Genomic DNA, 12910 nt, shown 5'->3' with positions numbered 1-12910 from the left:
ACAGTATTGACTCCAAGACAAAAGGTAAGGGTTTAAAAAAATAAAATAAATAAAATGTTAAATAAAGTCCATTACATATCATTGTATCAAGATGGTGGCATATAGGTTGGACAATTGTACAGTTATGTGGATTTGGAAATGGTTGAATGACTAGACCCAAAGAGTAGTCATTAATGGGTTGAGGCCAGCTTGGAAGGAAGCCTATATAGTTGTTATCCAGTTGTGTACAACTCTTCATTACCCTGTATGAAATTTTTTTGGCAAAAAAAAGTAGAGTGGTTTATTATTTCCTTCTGAAGTGGATTAAGATAAACAGAGGTTAAGTGACTTGCCCAGGGTCACACAGATACTGCATGTCTGAGGCCAGATTTGAACCATGGGATGTTCAAAGAGGACTAGCACCTCAGATGTGAGGCCTTGACAAGCCCTTAGCGCTGTTCATCCACCTTTGGTGTCTACCTTTCCCCAACTCTCACCTATGGCTCTAAGAAACTGTAGCATGCATAGCAGCTACATCCCAGTAAAACCATCTCAGCAGACAGAATGAACCAAACTGAGAGTAACCAATAGGCTTCAGAGCAGTCAGTGAGTTGGAGGGAATGTCTACCCCTAGTATGTGAAGACTAGAGGAATAGGAAGATGAGAACAATTTGTTCCAACAGCCACAAAGGCCACTTAAGCAGGTACTGTGATGTGGAATGCACTAATAAAGTAAAAAAATTTATAAGGATAAATGTAATTCTATATTTGGGCTCAAAAAACAACTTCACTAGTACAGAATAGAAGATACATAACTAGATAATAATTCTTATGAAATAGATGAATGTAATGGTCCATTAACTAAAAATGAGTCAAAAGATTTCCTGAAAATTACAAGTGTTTAGCATAGTACTTTGAATTTAATAGATGCTTAATAAGTTCTTTCTTTCCTTTCCTCCCTCCCTCCTTCCTTCCTTCCTTCTTTCCTTTATCTTATGTTGCATTGAGAGGAGGGAAGTGATGATCCTGTTATTCTCTGAAAGCAGTCATGCCACAACTGGATGGAATATCTTTTTAGTTCTGGATGTCAAATTTTAGGAAAAATAACAATAAACTGAATCTAGTCCAAAGAAGCACCACCAGCATTATGAAATACTAGAAGACACACCATGTGTAGATAAAGGAAATGGAGATGTTTATAGCCCAGAAAGGAGAAGAATGGGAAGTAAGGAGGATGTGATAGCTGTCTTCAAGTATTTGAAAGAGGAATTAGATTTTTCTCAGCCCAGTTCCAGAGGGCAAAATTAGAAGCAATAGTAAGAGTTACAGAGAGGCATTTTAATCTTGATAGAAGAAAAAATGAACAGATGATTGGAACCATGATTGTTCTGGTAAGTGTTTAACAATACTCTTCAAAAAATATACATGTAACACTTTAAAGTTTAAACTGAATTATTAATATTTTCTCCTTCAGTTTCCTAAGTCGAGATGATCAACAAAATAATAAATCAAGCCTTGACTTGTATTATTTGCTGATTTTGAAGGTGTAAATGCTCACACTGAAATTTTAGCAGTAGGCTCTTGAGAGCTTGTCTGAGCTGGCTTCAGCAGAACCCTGATTAGAGCTATCTAAAAGTGGAATCAGATGGATACCTAAGGAGTTGATGGCTTCCCCCCTCCCTGGAGGTGTTCAAGTGGATGCTGGATGGCCACTTCTTACTGATGTTATAAAGGGCATTTTGATTCAAATGTAGGTTCAACTGAGTGATGACTGAGGACTTTTCCAAAGATTAAACGCTATGATTTTGAGGACACACAGCTGTCTTGCTGAATCATGGAAAGCTCAGACCTCCATCTGTCTAGACCAACAATTCTTAATCTTTTTTATACCATGGATCCCTTTGGCAATTTGAAGAAACTTATGGTCCTCTTCTGGGAATAATGTTTTTAAATAATTGAATAAATGATGTATTTTAGTTAAAGGCCAGTGAAAATTAAAATGTAACTTTTTCCCTATTGACATCCCCAGACCTCCAGGTTAAGAACCTTGGTCTAGACTGACAGCCGCCTGCATATTTTACTTCTCATTCCTTTTTCCCATCATATTCTTCCCACTCCCTAGAGTCAGATGGGATCTTGACAGTGCCAAGGAGAGTTAGGAAAGGGAAAGTCTCCATATGAAAAATAAAGAAGTTTTTCCATCTTGTATCTTAGGAATCAACAAAAGGAGATTAGAGACTAGGTTAGAAGTAGAGGAGAGGGACAGATGAATAGAGAATAGTGGTGGACCTGGTTTAGAATTTGGCAAGAATCCTCTATTATGTCATCAGTTATTCATATGAGAGCTTAGTAGGGAACTACCTTTGTTTTCTTTCTGCTTTGTATTGAGGAGGAGGTCTTGGACCCTAACAATAGTTCTTAAGCCCTCTGAATCAAGGCTGAAACTTTCCAGTAGACTGATTAAAATCACCAACCCCTTTCTACACCTTCTGCAGTCTCATTTTGTCATCTCACTGATCTGAACTATTTATGGCATAGAAGATCCCTTTAAATGAACTCCCCCCCACCCCCAGAATATTCTATTCAAGCTGCCTTTGGAAAATTATCTCTTCATAATTGATTAATGGTTCCCAAACTCTTCCCTGAAATAATTAGGACCAGAATTTTTTTACATCATGCAGTTCATTACCATCTGCACTATTTAATGAGTCAGGCCATGGGGCAGAGAGATAGAGAAATAGAGATGGTTATAGAAATGGAAAGATGAATCATAGTACTGGCTGCCACAGGTTAGTAGAGAATGAGATGAGGGAGCAGAGTTATGTCAGGATGGGAAGTGAGGAGTTCCAGGAATACTGGGAAACTCCATACCTTGCATCCAAGGAAAAGATAATCATAGATTCTTAACATCATAAACTCTTACAGTTGAAAGGGACCTCAAAAGTTATCACATGGAAAACCAGTACCTGAATCAGGATTCCATTGTAAAACACACCAGGACAAATAGATTGTTCAGCCTTTTCTTGAACATATTCAGTGACCAGAGTCTTACTATCTATTCCATTTTCAGGCAGCCCGAATTGTTTTCTTTTTTAATTCTCCTTAGACAAAGCCAGAATCTACCATTCAGTAATTTCTCCAGTCTGGAGTCACACAAGATAAAAGCACTATCTTATTCAAAACTTTAAAAATTGAACAGATATTGCAAGTAAAGATGAGGGAAAAGACCTTACATGAGCAATCATAGATCTGTTTTTCTCTGATTATTTATGTCACTATATCCAAAGCTGAACCCAGATACTGACAAGAGACCACCAAAAGAAGGCCTTCCATGCCAATTGACAGAGTATCTGAATAAAATCAGAACGGCCACCTCTATGGTACTTTGGGGGAAGAAAAAAGATTGAAAACCCCACCCCATCCAAAAGTATTACCTTAATTGCTTCTCATGATGCCTGAATTTTCACCATTAAAAATAGTTGTTTGGGTAGAGTATCATCCTCTATTAAAATGTAAGTGCAGTAAATATCAGTTATTAACAGCCTTATGAAAATAAATTTATTTTATCAGAATCTTTTAAATAATCATAAAAATACTTATTATTCAGGGTTAAGCATACAAAAAGTTGTCAAATTTGAATAGATCTGGATATGTAAAAATGAAACAAAACATTTATAAAACAGAAACATTAGATGCTGGGGGAAAGGGTTCTTTAAGGATTTTCCTCAGTCATCCTTTAAGAACAAACCAAGGTCAGGATTTTATAAAGGGGAAGGATTGCAAGATGATAAAATATTGGAGATGGAAAGACCTTTGGAAATCCATTAGCCAAAATTTTTATTTTACAGAAGAGAAAACTGAGGCCCAGGGACCAAAAATTGCTCAAGGTCAGCGATCGAGCCATATTTCAATAGGATGAAAGTCAATTCAAAAAGCATTTATTTAGTACTCACTGTTTGCCTGGTACTGTGCTAAGTAAGAGCTAGGGATAAAAATACAATAAAAAAGAAAGACAGCCCCTCCCCTGAAGAAGTTCACATTGTAATGGGGAAAGATGACTTCTAAAAATTACCAGAAAGGGAAGGGGGACAGGGATGACAAAGTCCAGGAGAGTTAGGAAAACAACTTGGAGAGGATGAAAGACTTGGATAGCCTCAGATACTTTAAAATGGAGGTTCTGAGAGAAAGCAGACAGAGGGGAAGGATTCAAAGACAGAGAGTACTTCCAGTGTGTTAAGTCCAGGAGTGAAGTTCAGGGATGGAATGAGTTTCCATAATGAAGAATTTTCTAGGGAATAATAAAAAATGTCTGGGGATAGCAGGAGTGGAAAAACCTGCAAGAAAAGTAAGAATAATATCTAGAAGGCTGGTGGGGAACAATAGCAGAAAAGAATATTACAGAGAGAAATAGCAAGAGGCACCAAGACTAATGAACATTCCTCATTATTTTTCTGAGGGCTCCCTCAGTAGCTTATACTGGGATGTAGCTAGGAAGGTAGATTAGCACCAGGGACAGCTCCTACTCCACACTACTCTTCTCTCTAGGGATTGTGGAAGATATTGCTTAAGAATGAATCCTCAAAACTTTATTCTCAGGTAATATACTCCTGTATACTTCAGGTTCATCATCTTAAGAGCTCGTATTTCTATAGTAATTTAAGATTTGTCATGTCTTTTTCCCACCCTAGGATGTAGATAGCAAATTATTCCTCTCATTTTACAAATGAAGAAACAGATGCTTAAGGAAATAAAGCAATTTACTTAGATTTACCCTGCGAGGAAGTATGAGACCAGATTATAATACAGACTTTTTAATTCCAAGACCAATGGTCTCTGTGCTTAGGACCAGTATAGAATATGTAGGGATGGGGAGGTCTCTGGAGGTTAGAAATGGTCAGTCCTTGACCTTATAGATTTGCATTTTATAGTGCTCCTTGTTCAAAATCTAAACAACTTGGCTAATCAAAGGCAACAGGAATGATTCCCTGGCATCGTCTGTTTATCATAAAAATGTCCTTGGGTCAGCTAGTCAGAAACATTTTTTAAAGGGACCTCATTTATATTTCCCCAGGAGAAAAAGACTCTGAAAGAAGATGACAAAAGGGAGAGATATTTGATATTTAAAGAAGAAAAGGCTGCAGACCAGGAAACAGAAAGAAAACCCAGATAAAATGCTTTATAAGTACTAAGAAAGAATAAGGAAATAAAGGGAAAGTATTTTAAAGAAGGGGACATGGTAGTAATTAGATTCTCAAGAGATGGAGGGAAATGTCTCCATTAGAACTCAAATAACGAATTCTTGATTAATTATAGATCATTTTAGCTCAACAAGTATTGAAGTCTTAAAACACAGTCCTTAGGTAGAAGCATAGAACTGGAAGAGAGCTTAGGGATAACCCATTCCAAGCCCCTCATTTCATTTTATTTCTTAAGTCACTTAACCTCTCGTATAAGCAACTCTTTTACTAGTACTATAAGTTTCAAAGCAGGGGCATTCAGATTGAGTAGAGGGGATATCCTCACCTGGAATGACCCCATGCTAAGAAAGTCACAGATCCTGTCCCTATTCCTATTTTATGTTGTTGTTATTGTTTTTTCTCAACATTTACTAAGTACCTACTGTGAAAATAGCTTTATGCTAAATGTTAAAGATAAAAAGACAAACATTCAAGAAGTTTGCATTCTTGGGGGCAGCTGGATGGCACTTAGTGGACTGAGAGCTAGACCTATAGATAGGAGGTCCTGGGTTCAAATATGACCTCAGATACTTCCTAGCTGTGTGACCCTGGACAAGTCACTTAACCCCCATTACCTAGCCCTTACCACTCTTCTGCCTTGGAACCAATGCACAGTGTGGTGTTCTTCTTCTTCTACTTTCTAAGATGGGAGGTAAGGGTTTTTTAAAAAAAGGAGTTTTCATTCTATTTTTGGGAAATAATATGAATTTTTATTTTTATTTTATATATACCTGTATGTATATGCATACAGATATATAATATAAAGTGTGTATATGTTATATGTATATGTTTCTATATAATTATATGTATATGATATACATATAATACATGTAATTATATGTGTATATATACATATAATATATATTACACACACACATATATGTGTGAATTACCTAGGGTCACATTAAAAAGTATTTTTCAGGCAGAACTTGAAGCCAGGTCTTCCTGACTCCAAGGCTAGGTTGATAATAAACTTTTTACTTGGCACAAAAGAGTGCCAGGCCTGAAAGTCATGAAGAATAATTTCTTGAATTCATATTTGTCCTCAAACACCCCACTGGCTGTGTGACCCTGAGGAAATCACTTCCCCCTGTTTGCCTGTTTTGTCCTCTGTAAAATAAGCTACAGAAGGAAATGGCAAACCATTCTATTATTTTTGTAATCAAATGGAGCCAGCTAGGTGCTCAGTGGAGAGAGTGCCAGTCCTGAAATCAGAAGGATCTGGGTTCAAATTTGACATCAGACATCAGACATTTCCTTGTTGTAGGACACTGGGAGAGTCATTTAATCCCAGGTGCCTAGCCATTTTCACTCTTTTGCCTTGGAACCAATACTGGTGATGATTCTAAAAGAGAAGGTAAGCATTTTTAAAAAGAACAAGAAAACCTCAAATGGGGTCACAAAGAGTCAGACACAACAGAAACAACTGAATTGCAAAAACAAAGTTGGATCTCGGACCAAAGATGTAAGGTCCATCACTGGGCAGCCTTCCTTTATAAAGGAAGAACCTCACATCATGAGGGGACATGAATTGTTTCTACTCTACAGAACATCATATCTCAGTTTGGATAATCTGATCACCCGAAATCTCATCACTATGCTGATTGATTCCTTTTGGGAGCTCTACACCTTCTGGGCTCCCTCAGTTTCTTCTCCCCTTTGATTGGAGGGCTGGAGGAGGGAGCAGTAAATTCTTCCCAATGCCTTCCTCTCTTGGGAATCTGATCAGAACTTTCCAGATAACTCTCTATTTCAATCAACAGATCTGTTTGGTTTCACCTCAAGTAGAACATCCTGCCCTCACATCAGTTACTCCCTGGGTTCAAATCTGGCTTCAGACTCAGCTGTGTAGCCCTGGGCAAGTCACTTAACACTCACTGGCCAGCCTTTACTACTCTTTTGCCTTAGAACTAATAAACAGTATAAATTCTAAGACAGAAGGTAAGAGTTTTTGAATAAACAAATAAATAAATACCTCTGTTCCATGGCATTTTCTAGCACTAAGAAATGTGAAATTTTACAAAATAATTTATTCAAAGCATGTTTATCATATGTCTCTATTTGGTGGAAACATTGTCAAATGGAATGTGAAATATGAATTTCTGAAATTTTATTATTGTTTTTCTCTATATTTTCAATAGGATATTTATTTTTCCTCTCTTCTTACTTTTTGTACTTGAATACATGGAATCGGTGTTAACATTTTTTATTTTTAATTATAAGTTTATAATATCTATTAACCTTAATATCAGTATCTATATCTACATATATAACATATATCAACACACACATAACTTGCATGTTCTGCCTAGGCTGATACCTACCTTGTCTACCATAAGTCCTAACTTTACTTTCTGGTCCTCAGTTTCCTCCTATGAGAAATGTAGGTATAAGACTACATGTTATCTCTGGTCCCTTGCAACTCTGCCATTCTATGAGTCTACATCAATGTGACCTCAGGAGCCAGAGAGCCAAGTGGGTTACCATTGAGCCTATGGAACCAATAAAGATAACTTAGCTGAATCATAGAAAATTAGATCTAAAAGGAGGGAAATTATTTTTTCAGAGTTTCAGGCAACTCCATAAGACTATAAGTTTCAGAGAAGATGCTGACTTGAATTAGGAGGAGTTTCCTTACTTGGAGGTCCCTATACCAAGGCTGTCACGGGCTCTTATCTTCATTTTATGTCATTATTACAAGTAAATTTCATTTAGTATTACAAAAGTACATAGAAATTAGAGATGGAAAAACATTAGTGATTATCTGATCTAATCCTTTCATTTGAAGAAGGAAGAAGCAGAGGCCCAGAAATGAGCAGTAACTTATTTGAGGATCATGTCTTGCCTTTAGTTTTAGATACAGTATTTAAATACATTCGAATCACTGGGAAAGATATGTATTTAGTGCTTATAGCTTGCAGAATACTGTGCTAAGTAGGCACAAGGGAAGATATAATGACACTGTGCTAAGTGCTTTATACTTATAATCTCATTTGATCCTCACAACAACCCTAGGAAGTAGGTGCTATTATTATTCCTATTTTACAGATGAGGAAACTATGATAAACACAGGTTAAGTGACTTACATAGGGTCCCACAACTAGCAAATGTCTGAGGCTGGAGAAAACATTTGAGGATGGGGGGGGGGAGCACCAAAATTGTTCTTCCTCTATTCTTTCTCTTGGTTAACTTTATTTTTTTATTTTAATATCATTTAAATTTGTTGTTTATTTGCTTTAAATATTCTTTTCTTTTAAAATTTTGATTTCCAGATTCTCTTTCCCTCCCACCCTCCTTCATCTACTGAGAAAGTGAGCACAAACATGTGAATTCATACAAAACATATTTCCATATTAGTCTTGTTTCAAAAAAAGCAAGAAAAATAAAGAAAGTGAGAAAATTATTTTTCAATTTGTACTCAGAAATCTCCAGTTCTCTCTGGAGAAACATTTCTTTTTCATCGTGAGTCTGTAGGAATTGTCTTAGATTGCTTTATTTATCAGAGTAGCCAAATATTTCATAGTTAATCATCATTACAATATTATGATACTATACACAATGTCTCCCAGTTTTTCTCACTTCATTTTGCATCACTTCATGTAGGTCTTGCCATATTTTTCTGAAACCACCACCTTCATCATTTCTTACAGCACCATAGTATTCCATCACAGTCATATGCCTCAACTTGTCCAGCCATTCTGGATTAATGAGCATTCCTTTGACTTCCAATTCTTTGCCACGCAAGAGGAGTTGCCAGAAATATTTTTGTAGTTATAGGTCTTCCTCCTTTTTCTTTGATCTCTTTGGGATACAGATCTAGTAGTGGTATTGCTAGGTCAAAGCCCAAACTCTTCTCTAGAATGATTGGACCAGTTCCCTAACCCAATAACAGTTCATTAGTAAATCTATTTTCCCTTGACCCTGGAAGCATTTATCATTTTTAATAGGTATGAAGTGGAATCTCAGAGTTGTTTTAATTTACATTTCTCTTATCAATACTGATTTCAAGAATATTTTCTTACCACTATAGATAACTTTGATTTCTTCTCCTGAAAATTGCCTGTTTATATTCTTTGACCACTTATCAATTGGGGAATAGCTTTTATTTTTAGAAATTTGACCCAATTCTATACCCAGTATATATTTGAGAAATGATCCCTTTATCAGAGAAACTTGCTGTAAAATGTTTTGATATTACTTCATTGTCTATGGTACTGTTTAGCATAATGTAGTTTCCCTGATTATTCTTTTAATTAGGTCTAATTTAGCTTTTTTTTTTTTGGTCTGAGATCATGATTGCTACCTCTTTTTTTTTTTACTTCAGCTAAAGCATATTAGATTCTGCTCCATTCTTTTATTTTAACTCCATGTGTCTCTCTCTACTTCAAATGTGTCACTTTTAAACAACATATTGTTGGATTCTGGTTTCTAATCCATTCTGCCATATGCTTCTGTTTTATGGGCACACTCATTCTCTTCACATTCACAGTTATTATTACTATCTAGGGAAATACTGTGCATTTCCCTCCGTCTCATTTTTCTCCCATTTTTCTGCTCTCTCTCTGTTTTGTCCTTTCCCTCCTCAAAAATTTATTTTGCTTCTAATCATTGCCTCCCTTAGTGTGCCTTTATCATTCCCTACCCTTTCTCTTATCCCCTTCTGCTTTTATTTCCCAATTGGATAAGTTATATTTCTATAAAAAATTGTTTATATAGATCTATATTCTTCACTCTTTAAACCATTTCTAATTAGAGTGATGTTCAAATGTTGTGCATCCCACCACCATTTTCCCTCCATTATAAAAGTTCTTCCTTGAATGCCTCTTTTATGTTAGAAAAAAATTTTCCCATTCCTCCTTTTCCCAGTGCATGCCTCTTTCTCACCTCTTCATTTTTAGGAGATCACTCCAATATAATTAGTTAATAACCATACTCTCTGTATAGGTAAAACTCCTTTCAAGTGCCCTATTGAAAATTAAGTTTTTACGAGTTATATGTATTATCTTCCCATATATGCATATAAACAATTTAGCCATATTGATGTCTTTATGATTACTCTTTTATGTTTACCTTTTTATGCCTTTCTTGAGTCTTATTTGAATGATAAATTTTCTATCTGGTTTTGGCCTTTTCTTCAGGAATGTTTGAAAGTCTTCTCTTTTATTAAATATCAAAATTTCCCCTGAATTACACTCAATTTTATTGGGTAGATGATTCTTGGTTTTAAGCCTAACTTCTGTGCCTTCTAGAATATCATTTGCCAATCCTCTGTTCTTTTTACATGGAAGATGATAAATCTTGCATAATCCTGACTGTGGCACCGTGATACTTGAATTGTTTGTGGCTGCCAAAATTATTTTCTCTTTGGCCTAGGAGCTCTGGACTTTGGCTATAATATTCCTCAGAGTTTTCATTTTGAGATGGTAATCAGTGTATTATTTTTTGTAAATTGTGTTTAATTTAAAATTTAATTTAAAATTGGGTTTAAGTGACTTGACCAGGGTCAAATAGCTTAGATATGTCTGAGACCAGATTTAAACATAGGACCATCCATCTCCAGGCTTAGCCCTCTCTATCCAATGAGCCACTTAGCTATCCTAGATTCCTTTGATTTCTATTTTATCATTTGGACCAAAGATATCAGGGCAGTTCTCCTTTATAATTTCTTGAAATATGATATCTAGACTCTTTTTTCAGCATAGCTTTCAGTTACTCAGAGATAGTATTCTTACATGGAGATAAATTCTTAATTTATCTTTCCTCAATATATTTTCCAGGCAGTTGTTTTCCTGATATTTCACATTTTATTTTTTATTCATTCTTTTGATTTGGTTTTATTATTTTTGATATCTCATGGAGTTTTTAGCTTCTACCTGCCCAATTCTAACTTTTAAAAATTTGCTTTCTTCAGGGATCATTTGTACCTCTTTTTCCATTTGGCCAATTCTGCCCTGAATGGTGTTATTTTCTTCAATATATTTTTGTGCCTCTTTTACCAAACTGATAATTCTCTATTCATAATTTTCTTGCAACATTCTCATTGATTTTCCTATTTTTCTTCTACTATTCTTATGTCTTTCTTTAGCTTTTCCAGGAATTCTTAGGTCCAATTATCATTTTTCTTTTAGGCCTTTTATAGCTGTTTTTACAATGTTGCCTTCATCTAAATTTATGTCTTGGTCTTCTCTACCACTATTACCAGTAATAGATTTCGTGGTCAAATTCTTTCTATTGTTGCTGTTTGCTCATTTTTTCAGCCTATTTCTTCACTTTGAACTTTATTTTGATTTTGGTCTCTGCTCCCCTCAGAATGAAGAGGCACTGTGCCAAACTTCAGAGTTTTTTTTGTTTCTGTTTTCAGAGCTAGTTCTGGGACTTTACAAAAATTTTTGTGCTTCCTTGACGGTGTAATTCTTGGTGAGGTATAGTCACTTCTTTCTTGGTCTGTACTCTGGTTTTTATCCAGCTGCAACTACAAGTGTTAGTTTCTTTTTTGTTTTGGATCTGTGAATAGGGCTCCTGCTCCATTATGACAGTCTCCACTGCTTTTTTCCACCCTTCATCTATAACCCAGAACTGCATATGGGCAACAGAGTTTCCAATCAGTGCCAGGACAGGCTCTTTCACAATCTCTTTCTGACCAGTTGTCTAACTCCCTTACCATCTCTGGGTTAAGAGCTCCCATTGTTGCTGCAACCTCTGTTGCCACTGTTGAATGTGTGAGCTCCAGGCAGGCTTCTACTCTGGTGTTACAGATTTCTCCTGCCAACCTCTTAAGTTTTCTTAGACTGAAAAAATGTCTCACCTCAACATTTGTTGGCTCTGCAGTCTCAAAATTTTATTTTAGGTTTTATTTTAAAGTTGTTGAGAAGGGAATGTTAAGAGAGTTCAGGTGGGTGGCTGCCCCTAATCCACCATCTTCTTCCCATTCCTGCTGGTAAGGAATGTTGATTTTAATAGAGGAGACTTTTAAATGACTATGTACATGCCAGATATATACAGATTAGATAAAGGCAATTAGAAATGAGTCTTAAAAGAAAGTGGGAAAACAGAGTTTGAGAGGGGAAGAGTATTCCAGGCACAAGAAGCAGTTAGTACACAGGTAAAGATAAGAAGCAGATGGAATGTCATGTTCAGGGACCAAAACTAAGTGAGATGGATGACAAAAATATTATTATCCCTCTTTTACAGATGGAGACACTAAGGCACTGAACATTTCAATGCCTTTATTTGAGATGCATGTTAGAACTAAGATTCACCTTCAGGACTTCTGATGTCAAATATGGTCACCTTTTTTCTACTATTTTCTTAAGAGAGATTTGATGTTTGTGGGAGGGGTTAATGGTTAGAAAAAGAAAACTAGGTTGAATGGAGCATTGAATGGATTCAGGGTGTTGGATGAATGAGTGGGGTTCAACATGGAGGAAGTAGGAGGAATATTTTGACTCCAAATCCAATACTTTTCCCCCCCATCAGTATAGAGTCAGACCAAGCTTCAGGAAAGAAAACAATGAAAGAGAATAGAGAGGTGGAGAGAGTAGAAGTCAGAGAAAAACATGGGGAAGAGGAGAAAGAGAATCAAAAGAGGTTTATAGTCCTGCTTGGAGCCCTCCTTCCTCTGAGTCCCCTGAGGGAAGGGTGGGAGGTAGTGGTTTAGAAGGAGGCAAACCTCTGAGGGGCAGACAAGTGATGTG

The sequence above is a fragment of the Monodelphis domestica genome, chromosome 2 (assembly GCF_027887165.1).
Source record: "Monodelphis domestica isolate mMonDom1 chromosome 2, mMonDom1.pri, whole genome shotgun sequence".
NCBI classification, from domain to species: Eukaryota; Metazoa; Chordata; class Mammalia; order Didelphimorphia; family Didelphidae; genus Monodelphis; species Monodelphis domestica.
This window is presented reverse-complemented; position numbering follows the sequence as displayed.